At 48.7% G+C, this 21318-nt stretch overlaps 2 long non-coding RNA genes across 2 annotated transcripts in view; one reads left to right on the top strand and one right to left on the bottom strand.

Moving 5' to 3' along the window:
- Positions 1-21318, bottom strand: part of LOC116074682 — a 34779-nt gene that overhangs the window by 11240 nt on the left and 2221 nt on the right. The gene's annotated exons all lie outside the window — the stretch shown is intronic.
- The window catches only part of LOC116074681, a 1133-nt gene continuing 571 nt past the window's right edge, over positions 20757-21318 (top strand). The window contains exon 1 of the long non-coding RNA XR_004112249.1: positions 20757-21205. This is a non-coding gene — a long non-coding RNA (uncharacterized LOC116074681). The remainder of the gene's footprint in view (positions 21206-21318) is intronic.

Here is a 21318-nt window from a genome sequence, read left to right as displayed (position 1 = left end):
GCATTTAACAGCACCCTGACTTTTACCCTGCAGCTGCTAATATCCCCTGCATTCAGCCATTCCTGGGTGCAAATGCCGAAATGTCTCCTGGAGCCGCTAAGAGTCCTTAGGAAGGAAGCGTACAGCTGAGAGCCTTGCTTCAAAGGGACTCCTCCAAGAGTCACGCTAGACAATCACTCTACCACTGAGCCTGGCAGCAAAGATGCTCCAAGCCAAACTAAGAAAGGTGGGGGCTGGAGGGATTACTCAGCAACCAAGCGTGCTCACTGTTCCTACAGGTGACCTGAGTTTGGTTCCCAGTATCCAAAATAAGGCAGCTCACAACCTCCTCCGGTAACTCCTGCTTCAGGGTACCCAGTGCCCTTCTCTGGGCTCAGCGGGCACCTGTGCTCACATTCACACACCCACACATGCCCCTAATTTAAAATATATTTTTAATTTAAAAAACAAGTATAAATAAATAAATAAATAAAAATAAAAAATAAGTCAACCAGCCATGCTTAGTGGTTTACACCTTTAATCTCAACACAAGAGAGACAGAGGCAGGTGAATCTCTGTGAGTTTGGGGCCAGCCAGCCTGGCCTACAGAGCAAGTACAAGGCCAGCCAACGCTACATAGTGAGAACTTGTCTTAAGATAAATAAATAAATAAATAAATAAATAATACTCAGCTGCTTTTTTATTAATATAGTCCACCAGCAGTCTTAGTGATAAAATTTATCATTGAAAATTTAAATAAAAACCTTACATTTTAAAAGATTTTTTATTTTCATTTTACGTGTATAAGTGTTTTGTCCAGATACATGTAAGTTATGTCTGTATGGAGTTATAACAGTTGCGAGCCACCCTGGGGATGTTAGGAACTGGACCTGGATCCTCTGAGAGAGCAGCAATGCTCGGAACTGCTGAGCCATCTTTCCAGCCGCAACTTTACATTAAATTAAATTTTAAATAAAAAACTTCTTTTATGCTATGTTCTAGGCCATTACTGCAGTTGATATTGGGTTCCAAGAAACGATATTCACACTTGAGCTACATATCCTATGTTAAAGCGTGTGCCCTATGTGACCCCCCCAATCCATTGGAAGGATTCTGGTGTATACATCATCCCAGAACAGGCTGACTCTAGCCAGGCTCTTGATCTCAGCACTTGGAGCTGCTTCAGTTAGCTTGTGTCAACTTCTGTGACTGCAGAGGCTGCAAACAGGATTCAAAAATAACACAATGACACATCTACAGAGTCAAAGTAACAGACCCGAAGTCTCTAAGCCAATCTCTGCAGGTCTCAGCTTCTAAAATGAAACCTTCACTGTTCAAAGTTCCTTCCAGGGTCTCTGCCCCACTCAACCTCCAGAATGATGTAGTGATATAATATTTATAACATAATGATATTCTGATACCAATTATTCTTTTCTTACTTTCCTTGTTTGTTTGTTTGTTTGTTTGTTTTGAGACAGCATCTTACTATGTAGCCCATGCTGTCCTGGAACTCCCTCTGTAAAGCAGGCTGGCCATGAACTCAGAGACCCAGCAGCCTCTGCCTCCCAAGTGCTGGGATTAAGGTGTGCACCACCACTCCTGGCCTACTTTTGTCTTGCTTTCTTATCCTTTAGTGCTTAGTTGAATGCTTACTAATAAAATTATAGGGACAGCTAGCAATTTTTTCTGACTTCCAGTATCAATTAGCTGTTATATATTTTCATTGTACCACGGTGGACTGTTTAAATGGCCCCTTTGAGATATCTAATACATACTGGCCTGGAAAGAGAATGCTGGGTACAGACACCCCAGAGGCCACCCTGCCCAGACCTCAGGTTTCCTTCACCAGGGGCCATGAGACTATCCAGCAGGTCATGGGCTGGTGTCCTCCCAGCCTTCTCAGCCAGGCCTCTTTTAGACAAACCCTCCCCAACACCCCTTCCCAAGTTGTCCTTTCCTGTCACACTGAGTCTTAATTACACCAGGTAAGGAAAACTCTCAGCGTGACCAAGGTGTGACCTCAGGGCTAGTGTTTAACAGAGGTCACAGTCTCGAACAGGACCCCAGAAGCGCCCTGTTCAACTTCTCAGTGTATTAGAGAGATCAAGACTCAGAGACAGTTAGTTCTCCACGTAAGGATATCAGGGCAGCTTGTGGGTCATGGTAGAAATTGACCTCCAAAAAACATTCAACATAGTCTGATGAAGATGGCCTCTTGGTAGAACAGACTAGGCAGTACCACCTTATGATACCCCATGCCAGCCACACTCTAGCTCTGGCTGCTGGTGGTTTCTCTCAGTACACTGTGGCTGATGGTTGCTTTGGTTTGGTTTGTTCTTATGTATAAAGACAGCATCTTTGTATAGCCCAAGTTGGCCTGGAACTCTCTGTCCTACTTCAAGCCTCTTATAATGATATTAAAACATATATACCATTCACTTATCAAACAGACCTGGCCCCTCCTGTGCATATGGCTTGTGCTAGAAGGGCAGATACAGAAATAAATACGTCAAGATTACTGCATTCAAGGGAAAGCAAGCAAGCCTTGAAGACAAAGTGGTAGGTTTTTAGAATGGAAGCAAAATTTCTGCTCTGAGCTCGGGAGGTCGTAGGAGAGCTTCCCAGGGAGAGTGGAAACAGATCCAGAAAGTTCATTGATCATAGACAGCAGGCAGGGAGGGGTGGAGGGTTTGGTGGCTTTATTCAGAAGATGGTACCAGCCCTCCTCAGCACCAAAATCAAGATTGGGACACTAAGCACCTCGCCTTAGCACCTCTCTCTTTCAACGGAGGCTCACTATGCGGCCTGGGCTGGTGTTCATCTGAAGATACAGCTGCGTCAGCCCTAGTTTGAGGATTCGATGGGGGCGGGTCGCCCACCATGGCTTTTCTGATGCCACTGGTTATTCTATGCAGCCATCAACAGGTCTGGATGCACATGGTTGTGTTCTGCCTCTTCCAGTAGGTCCCAGGGTCCCAACTCCCTTCATTGCTTCCTGTCCCTCCTGTAATTCAGCATAGCTTGGCACCCTGAATTCAAGCCATCATTCCTTCTCTCCATCTCTCTCTCCCTCTCCCCATTTGTATTCTGATCCCTTCCTCCCTCTTCCACGAAGCTTTGCCACTGTCTTTCTTCCTTCTCTGTCTCCAGTGTGTGCTGAGAGTATGGCCAGATGTGGAGGGAATCATCCAGAACAGGGTCCAGGGGACACTCGACTTGCCCTGGAGAGCCCAGGTGAGCTCCCAGCCAGACCCTGCTTCCAAGAGTCTTCCTGGTGGAAAGACTTTCCATAGCCTGGTGGCACTGACCTCTGCTTGGGGGATCGAGGAGGTAAATCTGGGGACCCTTCAAGGTAGAGAGACCTTCAGCTCTTAGCATCTGTGAGGTCTACTTGTAAGAAGTCCCCTCCCCCACCACCTCCCAGTTCTGCAGCTGAGCCGGCTCTGCTCCCATTTCAACCAGCACCGGATCCATTTATAGCATCAATTTTATTTGCTCCAGCCCTAGCTCCCTCCCGGCTCCCCAGGGGCACCCGATCCAGAATGCCAGGCCCTGCTTCCTCTTCTCCAGGAACACGCTGACTCCCTCCCTTGGGCGCCGGGGGAGTCGGCAGGATAATAACCTTCGAGAGGAAAACTCTCTTCTCCCTGCCTTCTAATCTTCAGCGCTACCAAATTAGAAAAGGCATCAGAAGCCCATCGGGCAGACTGCCGCAGGGATGTCACGCCATTAACCCCGGGCCGCCTCCTGCTGGCACAGGCAGCCAGAGGATGTGTCAGCCCCCTCCAACCCTTTCCAGCCCCTGCTTCTGTTTGGAAGTGGAAGCCATAGCACGTCTGTGTCCCGTTCTCCCACCCAGACCTCAGCCTTTGCTTCATCCTTCAGCCCCATTCCCATCTCCCCATCCTTTCCCATATCCCTGCCCAGCACAAGATCCCCATGTCCTCAGCTCCAATCAGAACCTGGATGCAGAGGACCCACTTCATCCTACTGCTCCTGTAAAGCCTGATAGGTCAGACACCAACCTCTGGCTTCCACACACGTGCACACATACCTACAGTCCCCAACACACATACATACAAGTTGGCTTCTCTGCCTATGCACTCAGGTGAGCAGGCACAAAAAGAGGAGATGGTAACTCCTCAGTATCCATAGTGCCCAGCACAGTACAGGCACACGGATGTGTTCAGTGTGCCTTTATTGAACAGGCATGACGAACATGTAGCACTTGCTGTTCATCAGGCGCCAAGCACTAACTAAGCAGGCAGTCTCTGGCCTGTTTTATTTTATTAATTTTTATTTTTGTTTTTTATTTTATTTTTTGCTTTTGTTTTGTAAAACAGGATTTTATACTGTCCAGGCTGACCTAAAATTCACACACACACACACACACGCACACACACACACACACACACACACACACACCCTCAGCCTTCCAGTGCTAGGGTTATAGGAGTGAGCCACCACAGCCAGCTCTAGTTCTTCTGCTTAAGATAGGATCTCAGTCGGGCGGTGGTGGCGCACGCCTTTGATCCCAGCACTTGGGAGGCAGAGACAGGTGGATTTCTGAGTTCGAGGCCAGCCTGGTCTACAGAGTGAGTTCCAGGACAGCCAGGGCTGCACAGAGAAACCGTGTCTCAAACACACACACACACACAAAAAAAGGACAGGATCTCACATTGTATCTCAGGCTATCCTGAATTCACTACATAACACAGGTTCAGATTTGTGGAAATTTTCTTGCCTCAGCTGCCCAAGTGCTAGCATTATGAGTGTCAGCCATTGCTCCACTCATGACTCTTCTTTAAAGAAGGAAACTGAGTCCCAGACAGACCGAATGGTCACTCCTCCAAGATTTCCAACCTGCTAGTGATGCCAGCCCAGCCAGCTAGCACCAGACCCCCAGCTCTCCACACTGCCCTGTGAAGCAAGGGGAGAACTTTGCCAGTGAGGATGCTAGACTTCTGAGTCACCTGTCCCACTCTTGGGAGGCAGACTCCTCCCTTCTACCTGATGCCAACACCTGCAACTGCAAACACCATTGTGCCAGCATGTCTGTTCCTTTCCAGAACATGGGGTGCGCACACAGCTTCTTACTTCTAGACGGGCTTCTCCCTGGCCCTGGTGCTGCAGCCCACAAAAAGGCTCTCCATCTTCAGCACTCCCAGCTGCTCATCTCTGGCTCTTTGCTTATGGTCTTGCAACTCCGAGTCCCACCCTTCCACATGTCCATTCTGAAAGCTTTCCTAGGCAGATAGTACTATTGTGGCAGGGCAGTGTTTGCTACCCAGGGACCCCTGTGTGGCTCCTCTAGCACATGGTACTTTGTTGGGTGATATAGGCAGAGCCAAAGCCAAACGCTCCACCAGTACTACAACTTACTATGAGACTAGGGGCAAGCCAGCCTTGTCTTGCCTCAGTCTTCTGCTCTTTGTGTACTTTGAATGGTTGGGCTAAATGCATTCTAGTGCATTTATTCCCTGTAAAATTTATATTTGGTTACAAATGTCAAAAGCAAGCCTTTCTAGGGTTAGTTTCAGGCACTCCCCTTTCCCAACCTGGCTAGGGTCTGTCTACTAAAAGAGGAAACAAGATGAGACATGGTAGTAAAACATCTCAGAGGAGCCAGTTATGGAGTGGCATGCTCCTGCAGCCCCAGCTACCAGGAGGAGCAAGGAGACCACCAGAGCACAGGAGCCGGAGCCAGCATGGCAGCAGAGATGGACCCCTCAAGACACAGTGAAGATGAGAGAAACAGGGTTCCTTTTGAAGCCACGTGATGTGGTTATCTGAGGGCTGGTGAGACTGGAAAACACGACTCTGTCCAAGACATACAGTCACTCCTCTGAGCTGCCCTCCTTTATGTGTGCCAGAAACCGTGTCCTGTCCTGTATGGTGTAGAGAACACATAAGTGCACACGAGAATGTCAGGCTCACTCTAAATGCACAGATAGCTCACACTATGGAAAGCCATATCAGAGCATGTGTGTGTTGGGGTGTGTGTGTGTGTGTGTGCGCGCACGCACGCACACATGCACCCTCACACATGTGTACACGTGTGTACACAAGGGAGAGAAAGAACACATAAATCACCTGGGGAAGATTGAGAGTACAGAAGCAAGAAGACAGGAATAGCTGAGGGGACGGAGGGAGGGAGGTCACCCACAGAATAATGAGAATGGCAATGATAACAATAACACGGCTAACACAAACGCTGCCTCTTTTTCTTCCAGGCTGAATGGGAGCCGGAGCAGGGCTGAGGGATTAATCTCTTAAAAAATAAGTGCCGTGCGAGGAGACAGGCAGTGATTAAGGTTTTAACTGATCAGTCTGCATCTGACAGTGAACCAGCTATTATCTTAACGGAATCAAACGAACATTCAAAGCCGTGCTCAGCCCCAAACATGAAAGGAGATGTCATCTCCTGGCAGCTGGCAAGCCGCAGGGGGAGCTGAGGGAAGAGAGAGATGGAGGGAAGAGGTGGAGAGAGAGAGAGAGAGAGAGAGAGAGAGAGAGAGAGAGAGAGAGAGAGAGAGAGGTGACAGAGAGGGAAGGTGAAGGAAAAGAAAAAGAAAGAAGACAGGCTCCATTGCCCCAGTTTCTCTTTCTCTCTCTCTCTCTCTCTCTCTCTCTCTCTCTCTCTCTCTCTCTCTCTCTCACACACACACACACACACACACACACACACACACACACATGCACACAGTGCCCTCCAATCACCGGTTCTAATCATGAAACTCATCTGATTAGATGTCTCCAGTGCCTTCCCAGTTCCCCACAATAAGAAGATGGGACCAGAAGAAAGCAGAGGCCAGGGAGCAGGATTGGGGTCTTTGGCTTGCCCCCTGGGAGACAGGGAGCAGGCAGGACTCCTGTCCCTTTCCTTCTCTGTGGCTCCAGAGCAGGGACACTTAGCGAGTCGTTCATAGATGAATATAGGAAAAAGGATAAGAGAAAAGAAATGAGAGAGATGGAGAAAGGAAAGATAAAAGAGAGAGGAGAGGAGAAAAAAGTGGAGAGATAGAGAGGGGGCCAAAGATGAGAGATGGTACAGAGAGGGGGAGAGAGGCAGAAAAGAAAGAGAAGAAAGAAAAGAGAGGAGAGAAGGGGATGGATGAGAAGGGAGATAAGAAGAGAGGAGAAATTGCATTTCACTAGGCATGAGATCATTTTTCCCAATATTTGTCCCAACAACCCAGCAGTGGACATCATCACAATCTTAGCTGGGAAGACAGAATGATCTGCCTTCAGCTCCTCTGCCTAGCAGAGATGATTTGCACTGCTTTCTCCTCTGCTCAGGTTTTCCTGAGCATCTCTCCAGATAGGGAGACAGAAGCCCAGAGAAGGGAAGAAGGAAGACCTCTCTGGGGTGTGCTTCCTGAACCTTCCTTCCCTCTTGAAGGAAAAGGGTTTCCTTGTCCTTTCCACCCTTTGACGCAAGGGGAACTTGGGGATCACGGAGCTCAGATCAATGATTGACACTTAAGAGCCTGATGCTCCCCAGCCCGTACCCATAGGTGAAGCCCAGGGCGTGTGTGTGCCATATAAACATCTTACTGCTGAGCTTCCCCACCAGCCCAAGTGTTTATTAGAGGAGGGAACTTAGAAAGAGCAGCACCCAGGGTTGGATGGGAATAGATAGCTACTTGGTCTGTAGCCAGCCCCACCCAACTCCTAGTGGGGCTATGGCTTCAGGGCTATCTGGTGCAAGAAGGGAATATCCTCATGTCAGAAGCCTCACACAGAGGAACACCAGCTGTAGGCTGTCTGATGAGGATAAATCTGACTCCCAAAAGTTGTCCTCTGGCCTCCACATGTGTGACACACACAATGAATGGATGGATAGATGGATGGATGGATGGATGGATGGATGGATGGAGGAGTGAATATTAGAATCCAGCAGTTAAGAGCACTTTCTGTTCTTAAAGAGTACCTGGGTTCAGTTCCCAGCACCCACATGGTGGTTCACACCATTCATAACTCCATTTCCAGGATTTCTGATGCCCTCTTCTGGCCTCTATAACCATGGTAAGCAGATGATGCACATACATACATGCAGATGGTGCATATACATACATGCAGGCATAAACTAAAATAAAGAAATATATGTACACATATATAAAAGAATATATAAATATATATCATATTGTATACTTTTTAATATATGTCAGGTATAGATATATATGTGTAAATATATATATACAGATTTGCAAGAGACAGGAAGAAAACACAGCAGAAAGCCAGAAACATGACCATATGTCTATCATCCCACATTGGTGAGGCTGAAGCAGGAGGATCACCAGTTAGAGGCCAGCCTGTCTCAAAGAAAAAAGGCAGAAGAGGCTGGAGAGATGGTTGAGGAGTTAAAAGCACCATCTGCTTTTCCAGAGGACCAAGATTCAAATCCCAGCACCCACATGGCAGCTCACAACCATCTATACATACATCCCAAGAGATCTGACTCCCTCTTCAGGCCTCCACCAGAGCTAGGCATGCACATGGTACACTGACATACATGCAGTGCATGGCACACTGACATACATGTAACACATGGCACACTGACATACATGTAACACGTGGTACACTGACATACATGCAGTGCATGGCACACTGACATACATGTAACACATGGTATACTGACATACATGCAACGTATGGCACACTGACATACATGCAGACCAAAAATCAATGGTTCCGAATTAAGGTGAAAAGGAAGAATATGAGAGAAAGTGAGAGATGGAGACATAACGAGAGCAACATATTTGAAAAAACTAGAAAATGTGACGAAAAATAGAAAACTAGTGACTCACAGGCCACTGTGTGAGCCAATCATTTATCTTGTTTCTTTCTCTTGCTGATGTGCTCAGTAACTTAAGGAGACCGCCGTTCCTGGGAGAAAACAGGCAGATGGTCCTCCCTCTTTTCTCTTCATCACACTCTCACAGACTCCATCACACACATGTACACTTGCACACACTCACACACACTTGCACACGTTCACACACTCACACACACATACACACATACATATGCTCATTCAAACAAGCTCTGTCTCACATATTCCTGAATGCATTCTCCTCTCTCTCTCTCTCTTTCTCTGCCTCTCTCTGTCTCTGTCTCTGTCTCCTCTCTCTCTCTCTCTCTCTCTCTCTCTCTCTCTCTCTCACACACACACACACACACACACACACACACACGTATGCATGCATGCACACAAACACAAGAAGCTCTAGATCCCTATTCTCAGTCTGTCCTTCTGGGCCTGAAGCCTACTTTGAGCCACATTCCCAGAATTGGTCCTTCAGGCCCAGGAGAGACCAGGTGGAAACCAGCCCACTCCCTAGGTGATGCAGACTGTGGGCATCTTTCTCTGCTTGCTTTCTCTGTTCCTCCCTGAACATGGCTGGCTTTCAAGCCTGCTCCAGAGGGAGGGAGCCAGGGCAGACCCTGCCGGCCATGATAGGTGGAAGGGACCCAAGGCACTGTTCCACAAGCTACCCTGTGGTTCAGAACACAGCTTTGGATAAATACAGCTCAATATAAAATCATAAACTTCCTTAAAACATCGTGAGATGTTTGCTGTGGTCTTTTTTTTCTTTCTATAAATCAATTGCATGATTTTTGGGCAATAAATTTTGTACATGGCAATGATATGTCAAATGCTGTAAATCCTGAGAAATGGCCACCTTTCCTGCCTGCTCTCACCTCCCTCATTGCTAGCTGGAGACATCCCCAGTTCAAGCCTGTAGTGTCGCAATAGCCTGTTTTACCACTCCTTTCTGGGCAGTAAACACATTATTTGAGCCTTTTGAAAAACATGTGGAACACAGAAATAGGCAGAGTTAGGGTCTGAACCCTCTCCTGTACCCATGCCTGACCATTTCATACCCTGCCCCTTGAGGGCACCCTCTCACTTCTTGAGGCTTTCTCTGGCCCCTGCCCCCACATCCAGGTTCTTTGCCCTCCGACTTTCTCAAGGACCCATTATCAGCATCTCTCCTGGACTCCCTGATTGCTCAATGCCTTGAATTTGTTCCCTGCCTGTGTTTATTTTTATCTTCAGAACCATGTTATTTATTATCAGGCGTACAAAGAGTGTTTGCCATGAGTCACTCCACCCCCATCCCCACCAGTTACCTGAGTAGAAAGAAAAATGGCCCCAGGTAACATGAGAATACTTACTACATGGAGTTACATTGTGGAGTTACGTTACTGCCCAAGATAACTCAGTTAGTTAGCAAGCTAGTTTCTTTCTTGAGACAGGGTCTCCCATAGCCCAGGCAGCTTCAAACTTACTTTGTAGCAGAGGGTGACCCTGAACTTCTGATCCTCCTGGCTCTGCCTGCCAAGCACTGACTGTGTGGTGCAGGGGGTGTTGGAGAGCAGGGCCTGGAGCACTCACTCTCCAGCTAAACCCGGCAGTTCCTCCACCCTGCTGCCTGTATTCATCGTGGATGAGAGAGAACACAGGCAGAAGATTAAAAGGAATCTGTCCTTTTCTTACTCAAAGTTACACAGACTATGATGGGCTAAAGACAATGACGAGAGGAGAGGCCTTAGGGATGCCCAGAGAAGCAGAGCCAGGCCAGCACCTCAGTCAGTCCTACACAAGACCACTTCATTTTCTGCCTGGAAATGGCAAGAACAACCGGAGAGGACCCTCCCAGCCAAGCCAGCTGTGCCTAGGACAAGAGGGTATGATGGTTCATTTTAAGTTCTGTTCTGGGTAGGATTTTTTTTATAAGAGGGAGAGGTGAGGCAGGGTCTCATGTAGCTCAGGCTGGGATCAAAGTCACTATGTAGTCAAGAATGACCCTGACCTTTGATGGCCCTGTCTTGCTTTCACAGTGCAAGGCATATTGGTGTGTAGCCCTTGACTCAGGTTTGGGTTGGGGTTTTTATATAGCAGTAGGAAACCCACACCAACAGACTTGCTACTCTCATGTAAGGCCATAAGGTTTATGAGGGTGACTTGCCCAAGATCCTACGGGTCCATAGGTAGGGATTAGGTGTCAAGTGTCCCTGCCACTCAAAGCATGGAAATAATGAACTACTGTGACAGTGTGCCCTTGGCTACTGATGGAAGCGCAGCAAGGTCTGTACAAAGAGGGTGCCTGGGAACCACTGCTGGCAAGCAAGGAGGCTCTTCTTATTCTGAAACATCTGTGTCATGCTGCACACCACAGTAGGATGGGGTACCTGCTTTCCAGCTGTTCCCAGTGAGTCTCCATCAGGAGGGCTAGGTGGGTGGGGTGAAACCTAAAAGCCCAGAGTCTGGACACCACTGTGAGTCTGATTTCTCTACAAGACTTACAGAAGCTTTTTCTTTTTTCTTGAAAAATATTTTCCAGGGACTAGAGATGGCTCAGCAGTTAGGAGAGCCTGCTGCTCTTCCACGGAGTTTGATTCCCAGCACCCATGTCAGGAGACTCACAGCTGCCTGCAACTCCAACTCCAGGGATCCAGTGCCCTCTTCCAGCTCCCACAGGTACCTAAACATATATGGCACACACACACACACACACACACACACACACACACACACACACACACGTACATACATACACACACACTTTTTAAAATCTTTTAATAGGGGGGGTGCTCTGGGGTTAAGAACACTTACTGCTCTTGATTCTTGTGAATCCAGAAGATCTGGATTCAGTTTTTAGCACCACATGGTGGCTCACAACCATCTGTAAATCCAGTTTCAGGAATCTGAATAGCCTCTTTTGTTCCACGGGTTCATGAATGCACATGGTATACACACAGCCACTTCACACAGCACACAAACACACATAGAGCCTCCTCCTACAGCACACACACACAGAGCATCGACACACACATGACACACACAGCACACACACAAACACACATAAAGCCTCCTCATACAGCACACACATACAGCATGCACAAACATATGACACACACATAAAAATAAATATAAATAATTTAAAGTACGCTCTGGTTTAAAAACTACTGAATGAGCTCATCTGCCAGCCCTCCCAAGATTCATGAGTGAATGAAGTAAATAGATGAGTGGTTTATCCAATTGCTGTGGTTTCTATCTCTGGGGGAGACTTGGGAACAAGAGGGAGGAATCCACAGTGAAAGATGTAGAACACAGAGGACCTCTCAGACCTGGAAACAAGGTGGATGTGAGGAAAGATACTAGAGACGGCTGACCAGCTGCAAGTATGAGAAAAGCTGCAGGGGCAGGCTCAAGGAGAAGCTGCCAGGCAAGGAGAAGTTGAGGAGGCAGCCCTCACACAGCCAGGTGCTCACCACAGAAGTCAGCATGAAACTGGGCAAGGTGCTGTGCTTAGGAGATGGACGCAGGAGGATTTTCTCTCCCCATTTTCTTGTATGTGTATGCATGTTTCCATACAGTGGTCACACATATGTGTGAGAGAGAGATGGACATGTGTGGGGGTATCTTGAAGGCCTAGAGCTGAAACTACTCATTGAGGTAGAATCTTTCAAACTCAAAGCCCACTGATATAGGTAGTTTTGTGAGCCAGCTTGCTTTGGGTCTCCACTTCCCAATGCTGGACTTTCACAGGCACGTTGGCATGCCCACCTGGCATTTCTGTGAGTTCTAGAGATCCAAGCTCCATGTTCTCATGCCTGTGTACCTCTGAGTTGTCTCATCTTCTCAGCCCTTGGCAAGAGGACCTTGAGTTCTAGGCCCTGCCTTAAACTTATATAAATTAGAAATAATATAGTTCCTACCCCCTAAAACTGTACAGGGGTAAATAAGGTAGAAGAGGGGCAAGTATAACACAGCGCTTGACACTTAGGGTGTGACTGACACGTGGTAGCTATGATAACTATCCCACAACCAATCCAGAGGTCCCCAAATGTGTCCTCTATGTATTCCTACATAATGGCATACACAGAAACAGAATCAGGTATAGGTAGGACTCAGGGTGTCACACGGAAACATACAACAGGCCCTCACTCCTACAGGGTCTCCCTGAAACTGGAAATAAGCTAAAAGGCAAAGCTGAGAAAGATCTGGTCAAGCCCAGCTCCTAGAAAGGTGGAGGGTGAATCTGTAACACTCCAGGGCCCGGCCTTTAATAAAGACACATAAGGAGATTTACCCTTTGAATTTGTGGTGATCCTCTGTATAAAACAAAACCACACTCTAGAGGTGTAACAACTCATGACAAGTGAGGCCAGACTTGTGAGTGACCTAGGACAGAACCCTATAGTGGCCGTCATCCCGGTCCCTGATCTGAGGTTTAGCAAGAGACACATTTTAAAAACTTCAGTGAGTCCATACATGGCCAATGACGCATCCATTCCAAAATGAAGACTTCACTGTCCTCTCAAAGAGGTCTCTGTGGACATTGTCAGGACACCTTTGCAGAGACTGGGGGGAGGTGCGGGGGGAGGATGCACTAAGAAGAGTCTGGGAGCAAGACGGGAGGGTCTGAACAGGAGTCCTGGGGTGGTGACTGGGGTTGTAAGTCTGAGATGCAAACAGAAGAAGCTTGGGGTTCTAGCTATGTTCCCTCCCAGCATACAAAGCCCAGAGATGAGTCAGGAGGACTCCAGGGCTCACAGGTGTCTCTCTGTCCTCTCTGACAGCCCCTGCCAGCTGCCCTGGCGTCCCTGGGTCCCCAGGGTCAGGCCATTACAGGTGAGATTTATCACAGCAGGTGCGCAGCATGACGGTATATTACCCAGGATTATGGACTGTAACAGAATAATCTCCCTAATGTAATTCAAGCTCTCGACATGGCTTATGGCTCCTTAATGTACCTCAGACCGAAGAATTACAGGAACATTCTCCCTCCAGCTCCCCGTGTCCCCTCCCTCCCTTCCCTGTCAACCCCTAAATGATTTAGGCAATTGCCTGCAGTCAGATCTCCGCATCCAGTCATAAGTCAAACCAGCTCAGTAAACATGACAGGCCAGGAGCTTTTCCCAGCTTATCATTTGTCCATAGAAGACTCTCTTTCCTCAAAGGGAAGAACAACCTATGACCCTGGGATGCTGCAAGACATCATCCTGAAATACCTCCCTTGGAAACTAAGGTTTGAGCAAGACCTCCGTCTGATATGATATTCCTCTGGGCCTCACATCCTCCTCTAGACTCAGAAGTCAACCCCAGAGCCATGGAACAACGTCACAGTGGCAGAGATTTTAGGCTTTACGTACCTTTGTCTGTGAGCTGACCTCGTGGACTCACCCAGCTCAGGCGGAAGGTCCTTTTCTGAGACCAGACAGTGTTTGGGGTCTATTGAGCATTCACTAACGACCGCGTATCATCCCAAGCACTTTAAATAAGCTATTCATCTGACACCTTCAACAAGGTTGGAGTAGGGCCATCCTCCATCTTACTAACATGGAGAAAATTAGTAAATTTAGTAAAATGGAGAATGTTACTCAGACTGGTGACACCAGTGTCACAGATCTACCAAGATGGAAGCTGCCACGTGAGTCTAGGCAGTCTATTCCCAGGGCCTGCATGCGGTAACCTTCTCATCTATTCAGTGCTAGGCTTTATGGTGCCTGGGAAACTCCCCACCTCCTGATCTCAGGGTTCACTCATCTACTTATTCCTCACACTTATGTGACAAGGACAGAATGACGGCAGTGACCCTCAAGCTCACTGGCATGATCAGAGAGCTGGGGTTCCACCAACCATCAGCCAAAGGAATACTCAGAAGCCCCTCTGCTCAGGCCTGTATGACTAACCGAGCCCAGATTGGCTTGACTTCCTCTTCTGCTGCTACACTGAGCCCACACCTTACCTCTTCCTCTTCCTAAAACACAACCAAGGATCCTCCACACTTCAGGACCCAAGGAAAGCAGAGGGGAAGTCTCTCCGCCTTAGGAAGCAGCCACAGGCTAGGGAGAGTTCCTCTTAAAATCAGCTCAGTTCCAACAAGGCAGTTTTCTAGACAGGAGATCATCTAGTGAACACCCTCTGCACACTCTACACCAGTCTTTCTGTAAAGTTCATTCCAGTCCTGAGTACATCCATTGTGCTTAGCCTTTGGGGATTCACTGTTTCCAAAATGAGCCAAAATCCATTATAGCGATAAGGACTAAATTCGTTGTCCTGGTTTAAAAAAAAAAAAAAAAAAAAAAAAAAAGCCAGGCAGCATTGGCTCATGCCTTTAATCCCAGCACTTGTGAGGCAGAGACAGGCAGATTTCTGAGTTCGAGGCCATCCTGGTCTACAAAGTGAGTTCCAGGACAGCCAGGGCTATACAGAGAAACCCTGTCTTGAAACCGCACCCCCCCCCAAAAAAAAAACCATAGAATTTCAGATAAAGTACTATACGCTAGCAACTATAACACATACATACATAGTCCAGAGACATGGGCAAGCTGCTAAAATTGGCTGTCCTGTGATGGTAGTCACGGGCCCAGATGTCAAGGTTCTTGTAGTCTATCTGGGAAGACATGTGGACACACACACACACACACACACACACATACATACACACGCTCCCCTTGAATTTCAGTGGCCACTTTGAATTGGGTCACTTGCATATCCATTGTCTCTCTTGTGCTTGTGGGCAGCGAGAAAATCCAGGAAAGGCTGGGGTACAGCTCAGTTCCTGGAATGCTTGGCTAACATCCATGCAGCCCTGGGTTCCATTCTAAACACTTGCAAAACCCTGAGTGGTGGTGCACAAACTCAATTCCAGAACTTGAATTAGAGGTTCTTGGCTATATAGTGAGTTCAGGGCCAGCCTGGGCTATATGAGACTGTTTCAAAAAGAAGGAGGAGGATGAAGGACAAGGTGGGAGTTGATAATCCAGGTGCTTTGTCTGTCTCCAGTGTTGATGTAGATGGGATGGGGTGACTGAAATTAGGTCAGAAGTTTAGCATTCACTTGTCCCTGGCTTTGAGGAAGCCCTGCCCTGGGAGAGGCTTATCAAAGCCATCCTTAGAGGCCCCTGGCACATGGGGGACAGGGATGTTTGCACACTGCCAGGTCTATATAGGAAGTCCTACACCCATTCTAGCATGAGATTCTCTGTGAGGACCTGCTTCCTTCCCAGGCTTGTCATATTGGCCTCCTCCAGCTCAGGAAGTCTTATTTAGGCAAAGAGTACTGTTGTTCCACGAGGTGCCACAAGGGGCATCATCATTTGATTGTGTGGGGTCAGGAGAGCCAGACTGAAATTATAGGTTAGGGAACCCAGGAAAGGGGCTCTAAGCCACAGACACTGTATTCTAAGCTCTTGAAGGACAGAGACCTGGCTTTAAGTGTTTCTTCCTGTCCTTACTTAAGTGCTTTGTAAGGTGAGTTCTGTCAAGTGTCCTTTGACTGTCTGATTCACTAGGCCATGGGGTAGGGCAGAATGACCTATCCTTTAGAGTTGGGATAACTGAGGTTCCCAGAGGTCCAAGACTCACATAGGGTCACATGACCAACCTCCAGTAGAGCTGCTGATAGCCTGGGTCTCCTGAATGCTGCCCCAAATCTCCTTCTGATGTCCTAGCCTCCTTCAGGAACTTACACCAGGCTGAGGCACTACAGAAGAGATAGATGGACGCAAGCATGCATGCATGGAAGGATAGAAGCAAGCATGCATGGATGGATGAATGCATGAATTAATGAGTGAATGGATTGATGATGGATGCATGGATGAATGGATGATGGATTGATGCATGAAGGCACGTGTGGAGGCATGCATGAATGAATGATGTGTGGATGGATGGATGATTCATGGATAAATAGATTCATGGATAAATGGATTGATGGATGGATGGATGCATGCATGCATACATGGATGAATGGATTGATGGGTGGGTGCATGGATGGACAATGCATGAAAGGAGGCATGGGTGAATGGATTGATGCATGGATGCATGCATGCATGGATGGATGCATAAATGGATGGATGATGCATGGATGTATGGATGGACAATGCATAGATGAGTGGATGTGTAGATACATGGAGGCATGCATGGATTCATTAATGGATGCATGGATGGATAGATGGATGACAGATAGATGGATGGGAAGGCCTTTTGGACAATCTTCCTGGAAGAACTCTATTTTGCACTGGTCCACAGGGCACAGAGCTAAGTAAGTTCTCACATTCCCTGTCTGCCCTTCCCAAGTCACAACCTTCTCTGACCATGAGACTCTCAAAGCAAAAGGCAACTGACATGGAGTTTGATTCATTTATAGGGATGAGGAAGGCAAGCGGCAGCCAGGGTGAGTGGCCAATTCACCCCCAACAACAGGTATCTCCTTAGAGCTCCTTGCATGAGACTGGCAGGGGGTGGGGGTGGGGTCAGATTTCTTTCAGAGCCTCTTACCTTGGGCAGAGGGCTGCCCAGGTATGCAGTAAACCCTGTGTTCACTCACCAGCACCACAGAAGCTAAGAGAGCTGCTGCACACCTCAAACCCCAGCTACTAGGAAGACAGAGGCAGGTCTACACACCTCAAACCCCAGCTACTGGGAAGACAGAAGCAGGCCATCCTCGGTTGTGTAGTCCGTGGGGAGTGAGAGGACAGCCTTGGACACATGAGGCCTCATCTCTTTTTTTGAATCAGGATTGGTTTTTCAAGACAAGGTTTCTCTGAGTAGACCTTCCTGTCCTGAAACTCACTGTGTAGACCAGACTGGCTTCAAATTCAGAGATCTGCCTGCCTCTGCCTCCCAGAAAGACCCCATCTTTTTTTTAAAGGCATCAAAGCTGTATTCGTGGCACCTGCATTAGAAGGAGAACACAGAATTCAGTGTGTAAATACACAGCATGCTATACAGCAATAAATGCCGCTGGCACAGGAGAGCAGGGCAAAGGACATGAGCCTCCTGCTACAAAAGCAGAATTACAGGAGTGGCTACTGGAGGACTCTAGACAGAAGACAAACATTACCTGACCTCGGTTTCAAAATAGCCCTTGCTGCTCTATGGAGGATGAATCTGAGAGCAAGAAGGCACAAAGACAGGTCGGAGGATTGCAATGTCCTGCTGCTGCTGCTGCTGCTGCTGCTGCTGCTGCTGCTGCTGCTGCTGCTGCTGCTGCTGTTTTAAACAAAATCTCAATTGTTTGATCTTACCAATGAAGACTCAGGAGCCAGAGGCTAGGGTGAAAGCCTGCTAGCTCAGAGAAGCAGAAAGAGCATCCAGCTGACCTCCCTCCTCAGCCAATGTCCCAGAAGTAATGTTCTCTATCATGCAGTCTCAAAAAAGCCTCCTTCAATTGACTGTCCCTCCCTTCTATTTCCTCTTCTTGATTTGTCCTCCTGACTCCCCTTCTCACTCTCTATGGTTTTTTTTTCTTAATAATCTTGGTGCACTTCCTGTCAACTGGTTGCTTGTTCAACCTCTTGACCTATAGTTCACTTTATTTAATCTTGTTTACAGTATTCAAGCAGAAAGCTCTTAGATTAAAGGTATGTGCTAAGGCTGAGCTACATCACAACTACCAGGTTTTTCCAGTAAATAACACAATCTCGGGGTTCACAATATGATCAAATAGTTTACAACAATATTCTATCAAGAAAACATGGTGGCTGGGGGTAGGGGGACAACTAGAAATGGTTCAGCAGTTAAGAGCACTGGCTGTTCTTCCAGAGGTCCTGAGTTCAATTCCCAGCAACCACATGTTAGCTAACAACCTACTACAATGTGATTTGGTGCCCTCTTCTGGTATGCAGGTGTACATGCAGATAAAGTACTTGTATGCATAAATAAATCTTTAAAAAACAAAAAACAAAAAAACATGGCTGCTGGGAATGTAACTTGTATGATCAAATACTTGCCCAGCATGCATGACACCCTGTAGCCCATCCCCAGAACAGCACAAAGCAGGCGTGGGAATCCCAGCACTTAGGAGGTAGAGGCCGGAGGATCAGGGACTTCTCCTCAGTTATATATCCAAGTAGGAAGAGAAGGGAAGGGAAGGGAAGGGAAGGGAACAGGAGGAAAGGGGGGGATGGGGGGCAGGAGGAAAGAAGGGTTGACGAGTCAGCTCAGCACCTAAGATTAGCACATACGGACTGCTTTTGCAGAGGACCCTCTTTGAGTCCCCCGCACCCAGTGGGGGATGGCTCACTACTGCACGGAACTAGCTCCAGGATCTGGAGAGATGGTTCGGATGCTAGGAGCACTTTCTGCTCTTGCAGAAAGGCTCAGGTTTGGTTTCCAGGCCCAACAGAGTGGTTCACAACCCTCTATCACAACTCCAGCTCCAAAGACCTGACAGCTGCTTCTGGCCTCCCTAGCTCCTGCATGCCTGCACTGCCAAGGAGCGAAAGGAAGCCAGAAATATGGTAGCTTGGGACCCGAAGCTATGGGGAACAGCAAACTCTGGACTTACTCTGGAGGCAAAAATAAACTATGTGAAGGCACCGCAGAAGGCAGAAGAGTTGGTAAGTATCCCAAGATCTTCTGGAGACACAGGGAAGAAGGGGTTGCGCTTTTCTGAGGTAAAAAGGACTGACAATGGTTAGGACGGGGGTGGAGTATGGCGACCAGGTTTTTTAAGTTGAGTAAATAGAATCTGAGATGCCTACTAGATGTTCAAGCGGCAACAGGAAACTGCGTTCTTGGGTCTTTGGGTGGAAGAGATGGACAGATAAATGGCTGAGCTAAAAAGAACAAAGCGGAAAAACTCAGGTCTCCCGGCTCCTAAGGGAACTCTTTCCCCAGTAAAAAGAAAGCATGCTCTCACACACAATGGACACGTGGGATCTACGTGCTCCAGAAAGTTAAGGCGCAAAAGAGGAAATACGGTAACTGCGCACACTCTGCCTCCGGAGCTGAGGGAGCTAGCTCAAGGACTGCACCCCGCGAGTTATCTCCTGGAACTCGGGCGAAGTGGAGCGGCCCAGGGCTCCGCGTTCCTCGCGGGAGTTGCTACGGTTCCTAGGGATGAGGGGCGCATCTCTTCTGAGGTCTGGATTTCTTCTCGGTCTTGACTCCTTTCCTAGAGCCATTTACTGAACCTTGTTGAAGGAAGAATCTTCCTGCTCGCGACAGGCCAGGCCAAGGTTGCCGAACCCCCTCATGCAGACCCAGGCTGGGTCTCCCAGATCTCCTGAGTGTCATCCTTTGGATTCCAAGTGGCAGTGTGAGACTTGGGAAGCCTGGGAAGTCTATCCTCGATTTCAGAAGAAATCAAGGAGAGGAGGGTAACCTGCCCAAGGCCCCACAGTTAACTCCAAAGTTGTGCCAGAGAGTGTCTAGGGTGCCAAATATTTCGGCTATCCAATGCGCATTGGAGACCTCATGCAACCAGGGGAGTCCAGGGACTTGAGTTCAGTAATTACCAGTCCTGTGAGCTCAATGCTCTTCCTCTCTCTTTGAGATGTCTCGGTTTCCTTTTCTGTATAAAAGGGACCGCTCCTGTCCTATGGATGAACAAATGATTTAAAAAAAAAAAAGCAACAGCTGTTCTTGACGAACGTGGCACTGTCCTGGACTCCTGGCACCAGGCCTTGTGTCCTCCCAGCTTTGTACAGCAACGTCACCTCTCTAGTCGTGGAGAGTGAGGGGATTAGAGGGACGGACAGGCCAGAGTGGAGCCGTCAGGCCCGAAAGAAACCCCAGCACAAAGCCACGGTGTCTGCTCTGCCCTTAGGGACTCAGGGGTCAGTGACAGGGGACTTGGAGAAGGAGGAGGAGGAGGAGGGGCAGGGAGGCGGAAGTTCCCGCTCCGAGGCCCCGCTCCCCGCCACCCCCAGCCGGCCTGGGGGCAGGTGAAGAGAGACCGGGCTCTGCTCCAGTGGCGGGGCAGAGACGGGGGTGGGGGAAGGCCCTGCAACAATGGCACTTTTATTTGGGACTGTTGGGTTCAGAGAGGGTGGGCGGAGGAGGGGGAGGACGCCGACTGGGCCACGGGGGAGGGGACGGGCTGCAGCATCTGGCTACACACCTGCTCCTGCTTAACCCTGTGCGTGCCGAGCGCTGGGTTAGCGGGGGCAGGCTAACCCGCAGCAGAGACTGGGGGGACACCTCCCTTGGGCCCTTGGCCAGGTTTGGAGATCTCCAGAAGCAGGATCAAAAGGGATCCCAGTGGAGACAGAACTCCCGATGCGCTCGGATGTGCCCTTGGCTCCCAGTGGGACGCAGCAGTCTGGAAGGGCAAATCGGGGTGGCTTTAGTGAGGGAGGCGACGACTACCTGCCGGCCTATGGCCATTCCGGGAAGCCGGCTTTCCGGAGGCCTTGCGGCGGCCAGGATCCTCCCAGGCGACAGGGCCGGTCGCGCGGCTTCCTTCCAGGCTCGGCGCTGCAGGTGAGCCTCGCGGACGCCCCCTGCCGGCGGGGAGACTTGAGCCCCGCGCTGCACCTGCCCGCACCCAGGACTCACCCCCTACCCACACCTCCTCCCAAGCCCGCGGCTCCACG

This window comes from Mastomys coucha, unplaced genomic scaffold (genome assembly GCF_008632895.1).
Source record: "Mastomys coucha isolate ucsf_1 unplaced genomic scaffold, UCSF_Mcou_1 pScaffold3, whole genome shotgun sequence".
NCBI lineage: Eukaryota > Metazoa > Chordata > Mammalia > Rodentia > Muridae > Mastomys > Mastomys coucha.
The sequence above is the reverse complement of the archived record's forward strand: the minus strand, read 5'-3'. Positions and strand labels throughout refer to the sequence as shown.